The sequence below is a fragment of the Sphaerodactylus townsendi genome, linkage group LG08 (assembly GCF_021028975.2).
Source record: "Sphaerodactylus townsendi isolate TG3544 linkage group LG08, MPM_Stown_v2.3, whole genome shotgun sequence".
Classification (NCBI taxonomy): domain Eukaryota; kingdom Metazoa; phylum Chordata; class Lepidosauria; order Squamata; family Sphaerodactylidae; genus Sphaerodactylus; species Sphaerodactylus townsendi.
Genome location: NC_059432.1, coordinates 9,333,572 through 9,339,600, shown reverse-complemented (window position 1 = coordinate 9,339,600; position 6,029 = coordinate 9,333,572). Strand labels below are relative to the sequence as shown.

Sequence of the window (6,029 nt, the reverse complement as noted above, 5' to 3'; positions counted from 1 at the left end):
AGTGCCTGGGGTCCACTTGCCATGGCTTCGTGCCTGCCCACGGACCGAACCTTGGTCCCACCCAGATGCAGCTAAAGTCCTGACCCTGACAGAAAGCCCCAACCTCCTCTCCCTGTGATGCTTCAAAGGGCTTGGTTTTTGCAAACATGAAGATTTCCAAGACTGGCAGGTTGCAAGGATGAGAGGCAGCTGCAAAGGTGACTGGCAAGCTTGCTTCACCCAGAGTTTGGCAAGGTCGGGTTGGGTTGGGGGCCAGGCAAATTTCCTTCCTGGCCATTACGGGTTCCAAGGCAGCCGGAGCTCACTGAGAGATGGCTGAATTCAATCAGGGCAGTACTCTGTTCCAGACATGGAGGCTCAATGTAGCCACTGAGGAACACCTCCCCTTCTGATTTGTTCAACCTCCTTTTAAAGTCAACCCTGGTCAGTAGTTGGGCAGGAGACCTCCAGTACAGGTGGGTGATGTGGAAACAGGCAGTTGTAAACCTCTTCAGAACTGGGTGCAGTGGTTAAGAAAAGGAGACTGTAATCTGTAGAACCGGGTTTGATTCCCAACTCCTTCACAGGAGTGATAAGACTCTAATTTGAAATAGGTTTGTTTCCCCTCTCCTCCACATGGAGTCTGCTGGGTGACCTTGTTCGAGTCACAGTTCTCTCAGTCTCTCAGACTCACCTACCTCAGTCTCACCTACCTCACACAGTGTGTGTTGGGGGAGGGGAGGTGATTGTAAGCTGGCCCTCTCTTCGGAGTTCCGCCATGTCCCCTAAATTTCCTGGAGTGCACCGGGGGGAGGTGTGTTGGGGGGGGGGAGTTGGATTTTAAAGTGATATATATTGCGCAGATCAGCTGTTTAGGAGATCTCCCAAGAAACACAGGATTAATTCATCCTTGGGGTTGGATGCAGTTTAGAAATGATATGCATCCAGATAAGATGTTTAAAACCAGGATGGCCTACTCCAAACATAACGCCTGGTGTGTTCTCGGTGATAGGTGGAGTAACTCATCTATTCTGAATAGAAGCAATTCAGCTCACTTTTTAAGTGAACCTCCACTTCCTGCAGCACAACAAGCTTGGCCTCTTATTACTTATCCCTTTCTCTCCACTGTCTGCACAGGTGATGCATGGTTTTGCAAAACTTGGATTCCCACAGTGTGTTGGTGCCGTTGACGGATGCCACATTCAGATACAGAACCCCGCAGACAGCAGAGAGGAGTACATCAACAGGAAATTGGACATCCAGGGAAGAGTCATGATGCCCACATTTTCTACTGGTGCGAGTTTGTTGGATGGTGGTGTCTTCTTTCCCTCTGCTCCATCTCTAATGGTGAATGGTGCCAATGTCCCCCCATTAGTCCTGGATGATGGTGCTTTCCCCATCCGTAAGTGGCTTGTCAAGCTGTATGGGCCCAACTCCAGTGCTCTGCAGCGCAGGTTCAACTGAAGGTTGTCAAGAGCCAGATGTGTGGTGGAGCGCGCTTTCGGGAGACTGAAGCAAAGGTGGAGGTGTCTCCAGGGCAAGGATGTAGGTAAGTGGGGGGTTCTTGGGTTCAACCCCCCCCATTTATGTCCAAAGCTCCGCCCCTCCGTTTGTGGGTTTTTAAAACATTTGTAGTGTTTTTGGTTTTTGGTCTGCAGGGGGCGCAGTGTTTGGGCTAGCAGCACCAAACTTTCAGGGATTGTTTGGGGGACTCTCCTGATGATACTACCTATCTCTTAATGATACCACCCAGGTTTGGTGAGGTTTGGTTCAGGGGGTCTAAAGTTATGGACTCCCAAAGGCGGTGCCTCCATCCCCCATTGTTTCCAAAGGGAGCTAATAGAAGATGGGGGCTACATCTTTGAGGGTGCATAACTTTGGACACCCTGAACCAAAGTTCACCAAACATGGGATGTATTATCAGGAGAGTCTTTTATTGATACCACCCAGGTTTTGTGAAGTTTGGTCCAGGGGGTCCAAAGCTATGGACTCCCAAAGGGGGTGCCCCCATCCCCCATTGTTTCCAAAGGGAGCTAATAGAAGATGGGGGCTACACCTTTGAGGGTCCATAACTTTGGACCCCCTGAACCAAACTTCACCAAACCTGGGTGGTATCATTAAGAGATTCTCCTAAAGATACCCAGAAAGTTTGGTGCTTCTAGCTTATCAATTGCACCCCTGAAAGCAGGTACCCCCCAAATTTCCCCAGATTCTCCTTTTAAATCCACCCCCTTCGGCATGGATTTAAGGGAAGAATCTGAGGTCCTCAGTTTAGAAGAAGAGTTTGGATTTATAACCCCTTTTCTCTCCTGTAGGAGACTCAAAGAAGTTTAAAAGGAGAATTTGGGCTCTCTAGTTTAAACACCATTGAAAGTGATGCTGTTTGGGGATGGATTCCAGCATCACAGCGGCTGCGGGGGGGGGGGGGGGGGCTCATATTTTGCACCAGGCTCCATTTCCCTTCCATGCCTCTGCCCAGAGGGGAGGGCAGAAGGAACTGCCGGCTGCCAGCTGGGAGTCCAGCTGGTGGGAGGCAGGGGAGGGAAGGGCAAGGGAGTCTGCCGTCCCCGGCCTTGGAGAGCTGCTTTTATAAGCGCTAGGCCAGGGGCGGGGCTTGGGGAGGTGTGGTGATGCCCTAGGGGCAGATGGGGGTGTGGCCCCACCCCCAAACCTTTCCCATAAAAAATCTATACCTACGTCCCTGCTCCAGGGTCCCTTGAGAGTTAAGTTTGAGAACATGAGCACACTTGTAAGTGCCTATGTTGCCCTCCACAACGTTTTGTGAAAACCATGGGACTTACGTTCCAGAGGAAGAGGGGAGTGGTGGTCTGCCACCAATTGATTCTGTAGCATGTTGTGACAACATTTTTGAATGCAATGAGGGTGAGGACTATGACCCTACTGAGGCTAGGAACAGAACAGAGGGACAACTGGTTAGAGACACTATAGCGGAGTTTATGCTAGCAACACCGGAGTAGAATTAGTGGTGCTGACTTGTTATAGTATTCCAAAATAAAGTGGTGATGTTGAGGACATGCAGCTATTTCTCTTGCATTTCTACTCCCATTATTTTGCCTCAGCAGTGATTGCTGCACGGGTGAGGGCGGTTTCCCTGCCCAGCTTCCAGGGTTCATCAGCAACAGAATCATTTGGAACGTTACTTGCCCCTCAGACATCCCCTGCTGAAGACACTCCCCACCCGCATTTCCATTGCACCCCTTTGGGTGACAGACCACCCTCAGAACAGCTGCCTGTCCCTGTAGCACAGAAAGAAACAGTTAACACAAGAAAGTGAGGAGGCCTGGTTATAAGCAAAACTGTAACATTTATTTAAATCCAAATAACTGTATTGTCGGCTAGTAACTTGCCAACGGCATCAGCGGGCCTGTAAGAAACAGTCCAACAGAACTCCACAAAATTCAAGGTGAGGAGCTAGACTCCGCCTAAACGGCAGAGCTAATCACAACCACCTCCTCTGTTGCTGTGATTGGTGGGGGTGTGTGACCTCCATCTCCTGACTCGACATCAGTAACGATGACAAGTCTCCCCTAAGAGCTAGGTGTGGAGAGCTTGGCCATTCCTCTGCTCCTGCGGGCGTTGAAGGTGGGTCCACAAATACAGCATTTTCCAGTCTCTTCAATCCACACCTGCAATGGTGCTCTCCAGTCGTTTCAGGCCTCGACATCTCCCCAACAGACCAGCTGTAAATCAGGCAGTGCGCTACCTGACCAACGCTCTCTCTCTAACGTTACAGTGCGAGGCCTGCAGCAGCAGATGGATAGGATGGACCAGAGACTGACTACACATATCAAGGGTCTGCAGATGCAGCGGTTTGAACAGACTGTGCACGCAGATGAGGGGTGGTAAGGCATTGTGTAAGGCCAAGCATGCACCAGATGTGGAGGATGTGAGCACAGAGGCTTACAGCACACCGTCTCCCACTGTGTCCTCGTCAGAAACAGACTGATTTTTGGATCAAGAGTGGAGTGTGGTTTGAAACAGTCTCAATAGTGGACAATATATCCTGTTTCCTCCCCCCGCCCCTTTACAGGCCAGAAGTCGCTGTTGGACTTCATCTGAAAGTTGCACACCTGGCCAGCATGCAATTGCATGTGACTGTAACCTTTCATGTTTTATGAGAACTCATTTGAATAAATCAATGTTTTTTATTGAACACATGTGTGCTTATTCAATATCATACAGACCACCGCTCACAGTACCTTCCCCATTGTCCCAGGAAATGGCCAAATCCCCCTCCCCACCACAGGAGATAGGTTTCATTCCATTGAGTAAATGGTGAAGAGTAGTCCATTCTGAGAACGTTACGTGGAGCTGCAATACTTAGGGAAACAGAGAAGTTACTCATGGAAAGCAGTGTTGTCAGGCCTTCTTAAATCTCACCTACTCCCTGTAAAATTTATAACTGGTCAACAGGGAGGGAGGATTGTGTTACTTCCCGCACTCCGAGGTTCCAAATGTCTACAGATCCAACACTTTGGTAGGCTTCTTTGTGTGTTTATCAGTACCCCTCTGACTGCCAAGGTTTGGCTGCCTTGCCTCTTTTTGCCAGGAGTGCCCTCAATCTCCTCAGAAGAACCCCCCCACATCCCCCACTTTCATGACCACAGCTGGCCAAATTTGAGGTCTGCCCTGTCATCCTGGTTTGCTGAGTGAAAAACTGGACTAGACTTTCTATGGCAGCTGTTGACCCTTTCACAGCATCGGCTATGGTAGACATGTGGCGGTTGAGAGTGCTCATCTCTGACTGAGCTGTGTCCAGGAAACCTTTGGTGGTGTCCAGCATCCACTCACCAATGTCGGACAGCTCACCCACATGACGTAGCCTCCTTTTTTTCAGCAGAGCTTCGCGCTCTGGAGACTGCATCAATTGTAAAGGGCAAGGTGAACCTGCAGTGAGAGAAAAGGGGAGAAGGTGAACGTGGCCTTGGTGCACATGTGTTTTTTACACACTCTGAAGTTAAGGAAACGCTCTGCGGATTGTCAGTGGTAGGTACAGCCTGTGGCGCACATGGAGCACGTTCACAGCTTCCACAGGCATGACTGCACATTCCTATGCAGAAAACAACCACAAGCGCCATCCTAGCCCGTAACCAACAACGGTGCACGCTGAAAGGAATTGGCGGCGCTCATGGAAAATTAATGGTCCCAGTTGCCTTCCAGTGAAAATATTGACCAGTGTGGCAATTCATGTGCTCACCTTCCCTTGTGCTCAAACCTCGTGGTGTGTTGTCCTCTCCCCCCTCTTCATCATCACTGTAGAGGCTGGGTGAGTTTCCTGTTTCTGAGCAATCAATTGCAATAGTCAGCAATAAGCAGCTTGCAGTATCCCTTTCCAGCTCCCAGAATCCCCGCCCTCTCTTCCCAACTTTCAAAGTTTCCAAAACTGGCCATGGGGTCACACACCTTCTGAACCTCGTAGAAGCTTTTGTGGATCTTTCCCACCTAGTTTTCGGGGGCTGAGCACCATTGGACTGCTGGTGACAAGGAGACGGGGCCAATCAAGTGTGCTTTGACCGCTTGGCGTCACTGGCTGGAGGGTGCAGCCCTCCCGTTCGAGGTGTGGACCGACCATCGGAACTTGGCGGTGCTCTGTGCCCCGGGGAAGTTGTCTGCCAAGCTAAATCCAAGTTGGGCTGACTTCTTCTCCCGCTTCAAGTTCACTCTACATTTCCATTTTGGATATCGCGCACATAGGGCAACCTTTCACATAAGCCTCCACATCCTCCCTCAAAGTTTTTCACCAAAACTGTCTACGGACCAAATGCAACATCTTCACAAACCCAAAGTGACCTGCCGTTTTTACGTCATGGGAGCCCTGTAACGCAAGGAGGCGCGCTGCTGGACGCACATACAGTTGATCCCCCTTCCACCAGAACTCACCCCGCTTTTCCAGCAGGTCACCCCCTTCATCCCGTGGCACTTTGAGTGCCCCTGCCCCCCGTAGGGCCTCTTCCAGCGAGGTGGGAAAAGCTGGGGGGCTGGAGTGAAGCGCCGCCCGACTCCGAGTGACAACCGCCAAGCCCAGCTGA

At 50.7% G+C, this 6,029-nt stretch overlaps 1 long non-coding RNA gene across 1 annotated transcript; it reads right to left on the bottom strand.

Annotated features, from left to right (window-relative positions):
* Positions 1-3,284: 3,284 nt before the first annotated feature.
* Positions 3,285-5,599, bottom strand: LOC125438174. The gene is made up of 2 exons (XR_007245302.1): positions 5,198-5,599; positions 3,285-4,887 (listed from the first exon to the last, which is right to left on the bottom strand). It is a non-coding gene; the product is annotated as an uncharacterized LOC125438174 (long non-coding RNA).
* Between the last annotated feature and the right edge of the window lie 430 nt (positions 5,600-6,029).